Here is a 14,466-nt window from a genome sequence, read left to right as displayed (position 1 = left end):
GGGCACACACAACTAGGCCGCACTTAGCAGCGCCTTACGTCCCACCTAGGGTTTCCGGCGCAGTCATTTCTCAGCAGATGCTGCAACGGACTGTGCACTATAAGGGTCACCCACCGCACACGTTATACGGCCTCCTCACACCCTTTCCAAGTGTCTGACCTCAAAGTGATGGTCTACATTGCTGGACACCATATTATCCAGTATCAGGTCAGTGCCATAAGTCTGGAGCCATAACCAAAATGCATCTGTTGTTTGGCTGCAATGTCATAGTGAATCCTGCATGTCTGCACTTTTTTTTACTACACGGCCACGCAGCAAACATAGGAACTGGCTGCAGCGCAAGATGTTCACCTGCGGTGACCTTAACGGCATCAGCTGGTTGGCTAAAGGTTGATGCGAGTTCGGTATGTTTTGTCGACAGTAACAATGTTGACAGTCATTATATAGACACCGTAATGTCGACAAGAACAACATATTGACAGACAAAATGTCCTCATGCTCAGAATGTTGACGACCACAATGTCGACACTAACAAAAGGCCGACATGTTCAAATTGTGGACAGCCAAAATGTTGACAGGTGCATAATGTTGACACCCAATTCCGGACCTTAACCCTAAGATTTCTATTGTGGACATTTTGACGGTGTCGTTATTTCATACGGCAGCATTTTAGCTGTGTCGACAGTTCATGTGTTGTCATTTAGACTGCCCCAGCATTTTGCAGGTGTTGACATGTGGGGTGTGGACATTTTAGCCATATCGATATGATGGTGTTGACCTTTTGACTGTCAACATTGCGATTTCCCACATGATGACAACATCCCAGGTTGATGGTCCCTGGTGAGTCCACAGACCAGCTGTTGGCGGAAGAAAGATGCCAGAACCCAACGGAAGAGGATACGCTAGATTGGTGCGGGCACCTGGAGACACACCAATCAGAAGGTGCCTGATCTTGTCTGAGCACTCAAACTGAGCAGGCTTGGGCCTGGTCACTCTCTGGAAGGCAGATGACTTGGAACACTCGGAGCTATGTTTTGCTTTTTTTCTTCTTCTCTGTTGGAGCTGGGGCCAGTAGGAGGCCATCTTCTCTAGGCCCTTTGTGGGGGCCCACTTCTCCAATGTTACCACAGCAGTAGCAGCACCTGAAGTGCACAGGAATGGTTGTGTAACACCAATGCTAATTCCAGACACCTGCCTGAGTCTACAATTTGTTCCTGGCTTCCATCATCCCTCCACCCATGGCCTGGACTCTGAAAAAGAAAGAAAGCCTTCAACGCAGCCCAAGCTTTCAGCCGGCCACAGTAAGAGAGCCACCATTACATGTCACCGAGCAGACGAGCACTGTCCCGAAGAAGGCTTTCTCTAGCCCTTCCCATTCTGTGATAGACGTCGCCGATGCCAGCCATTGCCCAAGTCACGAAAGCAAGCAAGAAAGCCAGCGCTTACCTACTAAGGGCCTGTGAGAAAGCAGGCTGAAGGGAAAGCTGCCCGCTTAGTCATCCAGGTGTGATTGCCTTGCCGCTGTAGGGCGCTAGGGGCCAGACATCTGTGAAGATAGAAGAACGTGTTTGAGATGCTGCTGATTAGTAAAATGAATGAGAGAAGTAAGCCAAAGTAAGGCAGGTTGTGAGAGTATGTTTGTGTGGGCAATAAGGAGGAAAAAAAGAGGGAGTAAAAAAGGCTTAAAGAGGCAGCAGCAGCAGTAGCAAGATGTGGCTAGACGAGAGGGTTGGAGGGAGAGAGCCCAGTGCTGTGATGCAGACAGCAAGCAACGTGTGGAAGGTAGTGAATAGCAAGGAGCAGCTGGGCTGGAGAGGTGGATCCTGGCTGCTGCTGGTGACAAGTAGAAAAGGAGCAAGTGAGAGTCTGGTCTCTGCCTACGGCCACACCACCCTGAACACGCCCGATCTCGTCTGATCTCGGAAGCTAAGCAGGGTCAGGCCTGGTTAGTACTTGGATGGGAGACCGCCTGGGAATACCAGGTGCTGTAGGCTTTTGCTTTTTTACTCTGCAACCAGCAGGGGTCGCTCTTCACAGCTTCTCAATCTTCTTCACTTTTTCAAATGCACACTTCTCTCTTTCTTTTACTCACTCACTCACTCACTCACTCACTCACTCATTCATGCCTTTATTCACTTATTTATGACTGCTGCACATCCAGCTCTTTCCAAAACTACACTCAAACTTCACCATTATGTCACCTACTTCTTTTTTCATGCATACAACCCAAAGCATCTAGCACTCTCTCAGCAGCAGCAACCCCATTCCCAACATGGCTGACAGGGCACACACAACTAGGCCGCACTTAGCAGCGCCTTACGTCCCACCTAGGGTTTCCGGCGCAGTCATTTCTCAGCAGATGCTGCAACGGACTGTGCACTATAAGGGTCACCCACCGCACACGTTATACGGCCTCCTCATACCCTTTCCAAGTGTCTGACCTCAAAGTGATGGTCTACATTGCTGGACACCATATTATCCAGTATCAGGTCAGTGCCATAAGTCTGGAGCCATAACCAAAATGCATCTGTTGTTTGGCTGCAATGTCATAGTGAATCCTGCATGTCTGCACTTTTTTTTACTACATGGCCACGCAGCAAACATAGGAACTGGCTGCAGCGCAAGATGTTCACCTGCGGTGACCTTAACGGCATCAGCTGGTTGGCTAAAGGTTGATGCGAGTTCGGTATGTTTTGTCGACAGTAACAATGTTGACAGTCATTATATAGACACCGTAATGTCGACAAGAACAACATATTGACAGACAAAATGTCCTCATGCTCAGAATGTTGACAACCACAATGTCGACACTAACAAAAGGCCGACATGTTCAAATTGTGGACAGCCAAAATGTTGACAGGTGCATAATGTTGACACCCAATTCCAGACCTTAACCCTAAGATTTCTATTGTGGACATTTTGACGGTGTCGTTATTTCATACGGCAGCATTTTAGCTGTGTCGACAGTTCATGTGTTGTCATTTAGACTGCGCCAGCATTTTGCAGGTGTTGACATGTGGGGTGTGGACATTTTAGCCATATCGACATGATGGTGTTGACCTTTTGACTGTCAACATTGCGATTTCCCACATGATGACAACATCCCAGGTTGATGGTCCCTGGTGAGTCCACAGACCAGCTGTTGGCGGAAGAAAGATGCCAGAACCCAACGGAAGAGGATACGCTAGATTGGTGCGGGCACCTGGAGACACACCAATCAGAAGGTGCCTGATCTTGTCTGAGCACTCAAACTGAGCAGGCTTGGGCCTGGTCACTCTCTGGAAGGCAGATGACTTGGAACACTCGGAGCTATGTTTTGCTTTTTTTCTTCTTCTCTGTTGGAGCTGGGGCCAGTAGGAGGCCATCTTCTCTAGGCCCTTTGTGGGGGCCCACTTCTCCAATGTTACCACAGCAGTAGCAGCACCTGAAGTGCACAGGAATGGTTGTGTAACACCAATGCTAATTCCAGACACCTGTCTGAGTCTACAATTTGTTCCTGGCTTCCATCATCCCTCCACCCATGGCCTGGACTCTGAAAAAGAAAGAAAGCCTTCAACGCAGCCCAAGCTTTCAGCCGGCCACAGTAAGAGAGCCACCATTCCATGTCACCGAGCAGACGAGCGCTGTCCCGAAGAAGGCTTTCTCTAGCCCTTCCCATTCTGTGATAGATGTCGCCGATGCAAGCCATTGCCCAAGTCACGAAAGCAAGCAAGAAAGCCAGCGCTTACCTACTAAGGGCCTGTGAGAAAACAGGCTGAAGGGAAAGCTGCCCGCTTAGTCATCCAGGTGTGATTGCCTTGCCGCTGTAGGGCGCTAGGGGCCAGACATCTGTGAAGATAGAAGAACGTGTTTGAGATACTGCTGATTAGTAAAATGAATGAGAGAAGTAAGCCAAAGTAAGGCAGGTTGTGAGAGTATGTTTGTGTGGGCAATAAGGAGGAAAAAAAGAGGGAGTAAAAAAGGCTTAAAGAGGCAGCAGCAGCAGCAGGAAGATGTGGCTAGACGAGAGGGTTGGAGGGAGAGAGCCCAGTGCTGTGATGCAGACAGCAAGCAACGTGTGGAAGGTAGTGAATAGCAAGGAGCAGCTGGGCTGGAGAGGTGGATCCTGGCTGCTGCTGGTGACAAGTAGAAAAGGAGCAAGTGAGAGTCTGGTCTCTGCCTACGGCCACACCACCCTGAACACGCCCGATCTCGTCTGATCTCGGAAGCTAAGCAGGGTCAGGCCTGGTTAGTACTTGGATGGGAGACCGCCTGGGAATACCAGGTGCTGTAGGCTTTTGCTTTTTTACGCTGCAACCAGCAGGGGTCGCTCTTCACAGCTTCTCAATCTTCTTCACTTTTTCAAATGCACACTTCTCTCTTTCTTTTACTCACTCACTCACTCACTCACTCATTCATGCCTTTATTCACTTATTTATGACTGCTGCACATCCAGCTCTTTCCAAAACTACACTCAAACTTCACCATTATGTCACCTACTTCTTTTTTCATGCATACAACCCAAAGCATCTAGCACTCTCTCAGCAGCAGCAACCCCATTCCCAACATGGCTGACAGGGCACACACAACTAGGCCGCACTTAGCAGCGCCTTACGTCCCACCTAGGGTTTCCGGCGCAGTCATTTCTCAGCAGATGCTGCAACGGACTGTGCACTATAAGGGTCACCCACCGCACACGTTATACGGCCTCCTCACACCCTTTCCAAGTGTCTGACCTCAAAGTGATGGTCTACATTGCTGGACACCATATTATCCAGTATCAGGTCAGTGCCATAAGTCTGGAGCCATAACCAAAATGCATCTGTTGTTTGGCTGCAATGTCATAGTGAATCCTGCATGTCTGCACTTTTTTTTACTACACGGCCACGCAGCAAACATAGGAACTGGCTGCAGCGCAAGATGTTCACCTGCGGTGACCTTAACGGCATCAGCTGGTTGGCTAAAGGTTGATGCGAGTTCGGTATGTTTTGTCGACAGTAACAATGTTGACAGTCATTATATAGACACCGTAATGTCGACAAGAACAACATATTGACAGACAAAATGTCCTCATGCTCAGAATGTTGACGACCACAATGTCGACACTAACAAAAGGCCGACATGTTCAAATTGTGGACAGCCAAAATGTTGACAGGTGCATAATGTTGACACCCAATTCCGGACCTTAACCCTAAGATTTCTATTGTGGACATTTTGACGGTGTCGTTATTTCATACGGCAGCATTTTAGCTGTGTCGACAGTTCATGTGTTGTCATTTAGACTGCCCCAGCATTTTGCAGGTGTTGACATGTGGGGTGTGGACATTTTAGCCATATCGATATGATGGTGTTGACCTTTTGACTGTCAACATTGCGATTTCCCACATGATGACAACATCCCAGGTTGATGGTCCCTGGTGAGTCCACAGACCAGCTGTTGGCGGAAGAAAGATGCCAGAACCCAACGGAAGAGTATACGCTAGATTGGTGCGGGCACCTGGAGACACACCAATCAGAAGGTGCCTGATCTTGTCTGAGCACTCAAACTGAGCAGGCTTGGGCCTGGTCACTCTCTGGAAGGCAGATGACTTGGAACACTCGGAGCTATGTTTTGCTTTTTTTCTTCTTCTCTGTTGGAGCTGGGGCCAGTAGGAGGCCATCTTCTCTAGGCCCTTTGTGGGGGCCCACTTCTCCAATGTTACCACAGCAGTAGCAGCACCTGAAGTGCACAGGAATGGTTGTGTAACACCAATGCTAATTCCAGACACCTGCCTGAGTCTACAATTTGTTCCTGGCTTCCATCATCCCTCCACCCATGGCCTGGACTCTGAAAAAGAAAGAAAGCCTTCAACGCAGCCCAAGCTTTCAGCCGGCCACAGTAAGAGAGCCACCATTACATGTCACCGAGCAGACGAGCACTGTCCCGAAGAAGGCTTTCTCTAGCCCTTCCCATTCTGTGATAGACGTCGCCGATGCCAGCCATTGCCCAAGTCACGAAAGCAAGCAAGAAAGCCAGCGCTTACCTACTAAGGGCCTGTGAGAAAGCAGGCTGAAGGGAAAGCTGCCCGCTTAGTCATCCAGGTGTGATTGCCTTGCCGCTGTAGGGCGCTAGGGGCCAGACATCTGTGAAGATAGAAGAACGTGTTTGAGATGTTGCTGATTAGTAAAATGAATGAGAGAAGTAAGCCAAAGTAAGGCCGGTTGTGAGAGTATGTTTGTGTGGGCAATAAGGAGGAAAAAAAGAGGGAGTAAAAAAGGCTTAAAGAGGCAGCAGCAGCAGCAGGAAGATGTGGCTAGACGAGAGGGTTGGAGGGAGAGAGCCCAGTGCTGTGATGCAGACAGCAAGCAACGTGTGGAAGGTAGTGAATAGCAAGGAGCAGCTGGGCTGGAGAGGTGGATCCTGGCTGCTGCTGGTGACAAGTAGAAAAGGAGCAAGTGAGAGTCTGGTCTCTGCCTACGGCCACACCACCCTGAACACGCCCGATCTCGTCTGATCTCGGAAGCTAAGCAGGGTCAGGCCTGGTTAGTACTTGGATGGGAGACCGCCTGGGAATACCAGGTGCTGTAGGCTTTTGCTTTTTTACGCTGCAACCAGCAGGGGTCGCTCTTCACAGCTTCTCAATCTTCTTCACTTTTTCAAATGCACACTTCTCTCTTTCTTTTACTCACTCACTCACTCACTCACTCATTCATGCCTTTATTCACTTATTTATGACTGCTGCACATCCAGCTCTTTCCAAAACTACACTCAAACTTCACCATTATGTCACCTACTTCTTTTTTCATGCATACAACCCAAAGCATCTAGCACTCTCTCAGCAGCAGCAACCCCATTCCCAACATGGCTGACAGGGCACACACAACTAGGCCGCACTTAGCAGCGCCTTACGTCCCACCTAGGGTTTCCGGCGCAGTCATTTCTCAGCAGATGCTGCAACGGACTGTGCACTATAAGGGTCACCCACCGCACACGTTATACGGCCTCCTCACACCCTTTCCAAGTGTCTGACCTCAAAGTGATGGTCTACATTGCTGGACACCATATTATCCAGTATCAGGTCAGTGCCATAAGTCTGGAGCCATAACCAAAATGCATCTGTTGTTTGGCTGCAATGTCATAGTGAATCCTGCTTGTCTGCACTTTTTTTTACTACACGGCCACGCAGCAAACATAGGAACTGGCTGCAGCGCAAGATGTTCACCTGCGGTGACCTTAACGGCATCAGCTGGTTGGCTAAAGGTTGATGCGAGTTCGGTATGTTTTGTCGACAGTAACAATGTTGACAGTCATTATATAGACACCGTAATGTCGACAAGAACAACATATTGACAGACAAAATGTCCTCATGCTCAGAATGTTGACAACCACAATGTTGACACTAACAAAAGGCCGACATGTTCAAATTGTGGACAGCCAAAATGTTGACAGGTGCATAATGTTGACACCCAATTCCAGACCTTAACCCTAAGATTTCTATTGTGGACATTTTGACGGTGTCGTTATTTCATACGGCAGCATTTTAGCTGTGTCGACAGTTCATGTGTTGTCATTTAGACTGCGCCAGCATTTTGCAGGTGTTGACATGTGGGGTGTGGACATTTTAGCCATATTGACATGATGGTATTGACCTTTTGACTGTCAAGATTGCGATTTCCCACATGATGACAACATCCCAGGTTGATGGTCCCTGGTGAGTCCACAGACCAGCTGTTGGCGGAAGAAAGATGCCAGAACCCAACGGAAGAGGATACGCTAGATTGGTGCGGGCACCTGGAGACACACCAATCAGAAGGTACCTGATCTTGTCTGAGCACTCAAACTGAGCAGGCTTGGGCCTGGTCACTCTCTGGAAGGCAGATGACTTGGAACACTCGGAGCTATGTTTTGCTTTTTTTCTTCTTCTCTGTTGGAGCTGGGGCCAGTAGGAGGCCATCTTCTCTAGGCCCTTTGTGGGGGCCCACTTCTCCAATGTTACCACAGCAGTAGCAGCACCTGAAGTGCACAGGAATGGTTGTGTAACACCAATGCTAATTCCAGACACCTGTCTGAGTCTACAATTTGTTCCTGGCTTCCATCATCCCTCCACCCATGGCCTGGACTCTGAAAAAGAAAGAAAGCCTTCAACGCAGCCCAAGCTTTCAGCCGGCCACAGTAAGAGAGCCACCATTCCATGTCACCGAGCAGACGAGCGCTGTCCCGATGAAGGCTTTCTCTAGCCCTTCCCATTCTGTGATAGACGTCGCCGATGCCAGCCATTGCCCAAGTCACGAAAGCAAGCAAGAAAGCCAGCGCTTACCTACTAAGGGCCTGTGAGAAAGCAGGCTGAAGGGAAAGCTGCCCGCTTAGTCATCCAGGTGTGATTGCCTTGCCGCTGTAGGGCGCTAGGGGCCAGACATCTGTGAAGATAGAAGAACGTGTTTGAGATGCTGCTGATTAGTAAAATGAATGAGAGAAGTAAGCCAAAGTAAGGCCGGTTGTGAGAGTATGTTTGTGTGGGCAATAAGGAGGAAAAAAAGAGGGAGTAAAAAAGGCTTAAAGAGGCAGCAGCAGCAGCAGGAAGATGTGGCTAGACGAGAGGGTTGGAGGGAGAGAGCCCAGTGCTGTGATGCAGACAGCAAGCAACGTGTGGAAGGTAGTAAATAGCAAGGAGCAGCTGGGCTGGAGAGGTGGATCCTGGCTGCTGCTGGTGACAAGTAGAAAAGGAGCAAGTGAGAGTCTGGTCTCTGCCTACGGCCACACCACCCTGAACACGCCCGATCTCGTCTGATCTCGGAAGCTAAGCAGGGTCAGGCCTGGTTAGTACTTGGATGGGAGACCGCCTGGGAATACCAGGTGCTGTAGGCTTTTGCTTTTTTACTCTGCAACCAGCAGGGGTCGCTCTTCACAGCTTCTCAATCTTCTTCACTTTTTCAAATGCACACTTCTCTCTTTCTTTTACTCACTCACTCACTCACTCACTCACTCATTCATGCCTTTATTCACTTATTTATGACTGCTGCACATCCAGCTCTTTCCAAAACTACACTCAAACTTCACCATTATGTCACCTACTTCTTTTTTCATGCATACAACCCAAAGCATCTAGCACTCTCTCAGCAGCAGCAACCCCATTCCCAACATGGCTGACAGGGCACACACAACTAGGCCGCACTTAGCAGCGCCTTACGTCCCACCTAGGGTTTCCGGCGCAGTCATTTCTCAGCAGATGCTGCAACGGACTGTGCACTATAAGGGTCACCCACCGCACACGTTATACGGCCTCCTCACACCCTTTCCAAGTGTCTGACCTCAAAGTGATGGTCTACATTGCTGGACACCATATTATCCAGTATCAGGTCAGTGCCATAAGTCTGGAGCCATAACCAAAATGCATCTGTTGTTTGGCTGCAATGTCATAGTGAATCCTGCATGTCTGCACTTTTTTTTACTACACGGCCACGCAGCAAACATAGGAACTGGCTGCAGCGCAAGATGTTCACCTGCGGTGACCTTAACGGCATCAGCTGGTTGGCTAAAGGTTGATGCGAGTTCGGTATGTTTTGTCGACAGTAACAATGTTGACAGTCATTATATAGACACCGTAATGTCGACAAGAACAACATATTGACAGACAAAATGTCCTCATGCTCAGAATGTTGACGACCACAATGTCGACACTAACAAAAGGCCGACATGTTCAAATTGTGGACAGCCAAAATGTTGACAGGTGCATAATGTTGACACCCAATTCCGGACCTTAACCCTAAGATTTCTATTGTGGACATTTTGACGGTGTCGTTATTTCATACGGCAGCATTTTAGCTGTGTCGACAGTTCATGTGTTGTCATTTAGACTGCGCCAGCATTTTGCAGGTGTTGACATGTGGGGTGTGGACATTTTAGCCATATCGACATGATGGTGTTGACCTTTTGACTGTCAAGATTGCGATTTCCCACATGATGACAACATCCCAGGTTGATGGTCCCTGGTGAGTCCACAGACCAGCTGTTGGCGGAAGAAAGATGCCAGAACCCAACGGAAGAGGATACGCTAGATTGGTGCGGGCACCTGGAGACACACCAATCAGAAGGTGCCTGATCTTGTCTGAGCACTCAAACTGAGCAGGCTTGGGCCTGGTCACTCTCTGGAAGGCAGATGACTTGGAACACTCGGAGCTATGTTTTGCTTTTTTTCTTCTTCTCTGTTGGAGCTGGGGCCAGTAGGAGGCCATCTTCTCTAGGCCCTTTGTGGGGGCCCACTTCTCCAATGTTACCACAGCAGTAGCAGCACCTGAAGTGCACAGGAATGGTTGTGTAACACCAATGCTAATTCCAGACACCTGCCTGAGTCTACAATTTGTTCCTGGCTTCCATCATCCCTCCACCCATGGCCTGGACTCTGAAAAAGAAAGAAAGCCTTCAACGCAGCCCAAGCTTTCAGCCGGCCACAGTAAGAGAGCCACCATTACATGTCACCGAGCAGACGAGCGCTGTCCCGAAGAAGGCTTTCTCTAGCCCTTCCCATTCTGTGATAGACGTCGCCGATGCCAGCCATTGCCCAAGTCACGAAAGCAAGCAAGAAAGCCAGCGCTTACCTACTAAGGGCCTGTGAGAAAGCAGGCTGAAAGGAAAGCTGCCCGCTTAGTCATCCAGGTGTGATTGCCTTGCCGCTGTAGGGCGCTAGGGGCCAGACATCTGTGAAGATAGAAGAACGTGTTTGAGATGCTGCTGATTAGTAAAATGAATGAGAGAAGTAAGCCAAAGTAAGGCAGGTTGTGAGAGTATGTTTGTGTGGGCAATAAGGAGGAAAAAAAGAGGGAGTAAAAAAGGCTTAAAGAGGCAGCAGCAGCAGCAGGAAGATGTGGCTAGACGAGAGGGTTGGAGGGAGAGAGCCCAGTGCTGTGATGCAGACAGCAAGCAAAGTGTGGAAGGTAGTGAATAGCAAGGAGCAGCTGGGCTGGAGAGGTGGATCCTGGCTGCTGCTGGTGACAAGTAGAAAAGGAGCAAGTGAGAGTCTGGTCTCTGCCTACGGCCACACCACCCTGAACACGCCCGATCTCGTCTGATCTCGGAAGCTAAGCAGGGTCAGGCCTGGTTAGTACTTGGATGGGAGACCGCCTGGGAATACCAGGTGCTGTAGGCTTTTGCTTTTTTACTCTGCAACCAGCAGGGGTCGCTCTTCACAGCTTCTCAATCTTCTTCACTTTTTCAAATGCACACTTCTCTCTTTCTTTTACTCACTCACTCACTCACTCATTCATGCCTTTATTCACTTATTTATGACTGCTGCACATCCAGCTCTTTCCAAAACTACACTCAAACTTCACCATTATGTCACCTACTTCTTTTTTCATGCATACAACCCAAAGCATCTAGCACTCTCTCAGCAGCAGCAACCCCATTCCCAACATGGCTGACAGGGCACACACAACTAGGCCGCACTTAGCAGCGCCTTACGTCCCACCTAGGGTTTCCGGCGCAGTCATTTCTCAGCAGATGCTGCAACGGACTGTGCACTATAAGGGTCACCCACCGCACACGTTATACGGCCTCCTCACACCCTTTCCAAGTGTCTGACCTCAAAGTGATGGTCTACATTGCTGGACACCATATTATCCAGTATCAGGTCAGTGCCATAAGTCTGGAGCCATAACCAAAATGCATCTGTTGTTTGGCTGCAATGTCATAGTGAATCCTGCATGTCTGCACTTTTTTTTACTACACGGCCACGCAGCAAACATAGGAACTGGCTGCAGCGCAAGATGTTCACCTGCGGTGACCTTAACGGCATCAGCTGGTTGGCTAAAGGTTGATGCGAGTTCGGTATGTTTTGTCGACAGTAACAATGTTGACAGTCATTATATAGACACCGTAATGTCGACAAGAACAACATATTGACAGACAAAATGTCCTCATGCTCAGAATGTTGACAACCACAATGTTGACACTAACAAAAGGCCGACATGTTCAAATTGTGGACAGCCAAAATGTTGACAGGTGCATAATGTTGACACCCAATTCCAGACCTTAACCCTAAGATTTCTATTGTGGACATTTTGACGGTGTCGTTATTTCATACAGCAGCATTTTAGCTGTGTCGACAGTTCATGTGTTGTCATTTAGACTGCGCCAGCATTTTGCAGGTGTTGACATGTGGGGTGTGGACATTTTAGCCATATTGACATGATGGTATTGACCTTTTGACTGTCAAGATTGCGATTTCCCACATGATGACAACATCCCAGGTTGATGGTCCCTGGTGAGTCCACAGACCAGCTGTTGGCGGAAGAAAGATGCCAGAACCCAACGGAAGAGGATGCGCTAGATTGGTGCGGGCACCTGGAGACACACCAATCAGAAGGTGCCTGATCTTGTCTGAGCACTCAAACTGAGCAGGCTTGGGCCTGGTCACTCTCTGGAAGGCAGATGACTTGGAACACTCGGAGCTATGTTTTGCTTTTCTTCTTCGTCTCTGTTGGAGCTGGGGCCAGTAGGAGGCCATCTTCTCTAGGCCCTTTGTGGGGGCCCACTTCTCCAATGTTACCACAGCAGTAGCAGCACCTGAAGTGCACAGGAATGGTTGTGTAACACCAATGCTAATTCCAGACACCTGCCTGAGTCTACAATTTGTTCCTGGCTTCCATCATCCCTCCACCCATGGCCTGGACTCTGAAAAAGAAAGAAAGCCTTCAACGCAGCCCAAGCTTTCAGCCGGCCACAGTAAGAGAGCCACCATTACATGTCACCGAGCAGACGAGCGCTGTCCCGAAGAAGGCTTTCTCTAGCCCTTCCCATTCTGTGATAGACGTCGCCGATGCCAGCCATTGCCCAAGTCACGAAAGCAAGCAAGAAAGCCAGCGCTTACCTACTAAGGGCCTGTGAGAAAGCAGGCTGAAGGGAAAGCTGCCCGCTTAGTCATCCAGGTGTGATTGCCTTGCCGCTGTAAGGCGCTAGGGGCCAGACATCTGTGAAGATAGAAGAACGTGTTTGAGATGCTGCTGATTAGTAAAATGAATGAGAGAAGTAAGCCAAAGTAAAGCAGGTTGTGAGAGTATGTTTGTGTGGGCAATAAGGAGGAAAAAAAGAGGGAGTAAAAAAGGCTTAAAGAGGCAGCAGCAGCAGCAGGAAGATGTGGCTAGACGAGAGGGTTGGAGGGAGAGAGCCCAGTGCTGTGATGCAGACAGCAAGCAACGTGTGAAAGGTAGTAAATAGCAAGGAGCAGCTGGGCTGGAGAGGTGGATCCTGGCTGCTGCTGGTGACAAGTAGAAAAGGACCAAGTGAGAGCCTGGTCTCTGCCTACGGCCACACCACCCTGAACACGCCCGATCTCGTCTGATCTCGGAAGCTAAGCAGGGTCAGGCCTGGTTAGTACTTGGATGGGAGACCGCCTGGGAATACCAGGTGCTGTAGGCTTTTGCTTTTTTACGCTGCAACCAGCAGGGGTCGCTCTTCACAGCTTCTCAATCTTCTTCACTTTTTCAAATGCACACTTCTCTCTTTCTTTTACTCACTCACTCACTCACTCACTCATTCATGCCTTTATTCACTTATTTATGACTGCTGCACATCCAGCTCTTTCCAAAACTACACTCAAACTTCACCATTATGTCACCTACTTCTTTTTTCATGCATACAACCCAAAGCATCTAGCACTCTCTCAGCAGCAGCAACTCCATTCCCAACATGGCTGACAGGGCACACACAACTAGGCCGCACTTAGCAGCGCCTTACGTCCCACCTAGGGTTTCCGGCGCAGTCATTTCTCAGCAGATGCTGCAACGGACTGTGCACTATAAGGGTCACCCACCGCACACGTTATACGGCCTTCTTAATCCCTCATATACACCCATTGATCTTCTATACACCCATATTCCCTCATATGCCCCATTTCGTCTCCTGTACACCCATATAGCCTCATATACACCCATATTACCTCCTATGCCTCCATGTAGCCTTATATGCACCCATTATACCTCATTTAAACCCATACAGCCGCATATGCTGTCATAAAGCCTCATATACACCCATATAGCCTTATATTCAACCATAATACCTCATATGCCCCCATATAACCTCAAATTCACCCATATAGCCTCATATACACCCATATAGCCTCCTATACACCCATATGTTCTCAAATACACCCATAATACCTCATATGCCACCATATAGCCACATATACACCCATATAGACTCTTATACACCCTTTAGTCTCATATGTGTGTAGGCAGGCCACGGTGTCTTTACACCCCCTTATAGCCACATGCACACTCATATATCCTCATATATGCCCCCATATAGCCATATATACACCCATATAGCCAGATACACACTCATATATCCTCATATATGCCCCCATATAGCCATATATACACCCATATAGCCACATACACACTCATATATCCTCATATATGCCCCCATATAGCCATATATACACCCATATAGCCAGATACACACTCATATATCCTCATATATGCCCCCATATAGCCATATATACACCCATATAG

At 48.8% G+C, this 14,466-nt stretch overlaps 6 non-coding genes across 6 annotated transcripts; all 6 read left to right on the top strand.

Annotated features, from left to right (window-relative positions):
• The first annotated feature begins 1,875 nt into the window (after window positions 1-1,875).
• Window positions 1,876-1,994, top strand: LOC148431443 (5S ribosomal RNA). Its single transcript, XR_015877101.1, has one exon. It is a non-coding gene; the product is annotated as a 5S ribosomal RNA (ribosomal RNA).
• A 2,163-nt stretch (window positions 1,995-4,157) lies between these two features.
• LOC148431442 (5S ribosomal RNA) lies at window positions 4,158-4,276 on the top strand. Its single transcript, XR_015877100.1, has one exon. It is a non-coding gene; the product is annotated as a 5S ribosomal RNA (ribosomal RNA).
• A 2,155-nt stretch (window positions 4,277-6,431) lies between these two features.
• On the top strand, window positions 6,432-6,550 carry LOC148431441 (5S ribosomal RNA). Its single transcript, XR_015877143.1, has one exon. It is a non-coding gene; the product is annotated as a 5S ribosomal RNA (ribosomal RNA).
• Window positions 6,551-8,705: 2,155 nt separating this feature from the next.
• LOC148431440 (5S ribosomal RNA) lies at window positions 8,706-8,824 on the top strand. The gene has a single exon (XR_015877132.1). It is a non-coding gene; the product is annotated as a 5S ribosomal RNA (ribosomal RNA).
• Window positions 8,825-10,983: 2,159 nt separating this feature from the next.
• LOC148431439 (5S ribosomal RNA) lies at window positions 10,984-11,102 on the top strand. Its single transcript, XR_015877121.1, has one exon. It is a non-coding gene; the product is annotated as a 5S ribosomal RNA (ribosomal RNA).
• A 2,151-nt stretch (window positions 11,103-13,253) lies between these two features.
• On the top strand, window positions 13,254-13,372 carry LOC148431438 (5S ribosomal RNA). The gene has a single exon (XR_015877110.1). It is a non-coding gene; the product is annotated as a 5S ribosomal RNA (ribosomal RNA).
• Window positions 13,373-14,466: the final 1,094 nt, after the last annotated feature.

The sequence above is a fragment of the Taudactylus pleione genome, unplaced genomic scaffold (assembly GCF_031769625.1).
Source record: "Taudactylus pleione unplaced genomic scaffold, aTauple2 ptg002260l, whole genome shotgun sequence".
In the NCBI taxonomy this organism is placed as follows: domain Eukaryota; kingdom Metazoa; phylum Chordata; class Amphibia; order Anura; family Myobatrachidae; genus Taudactylus; species Taudactylus pleione.
This window is presented reverse-complemented; position numbering and strand designations above follow the sequence as displayed.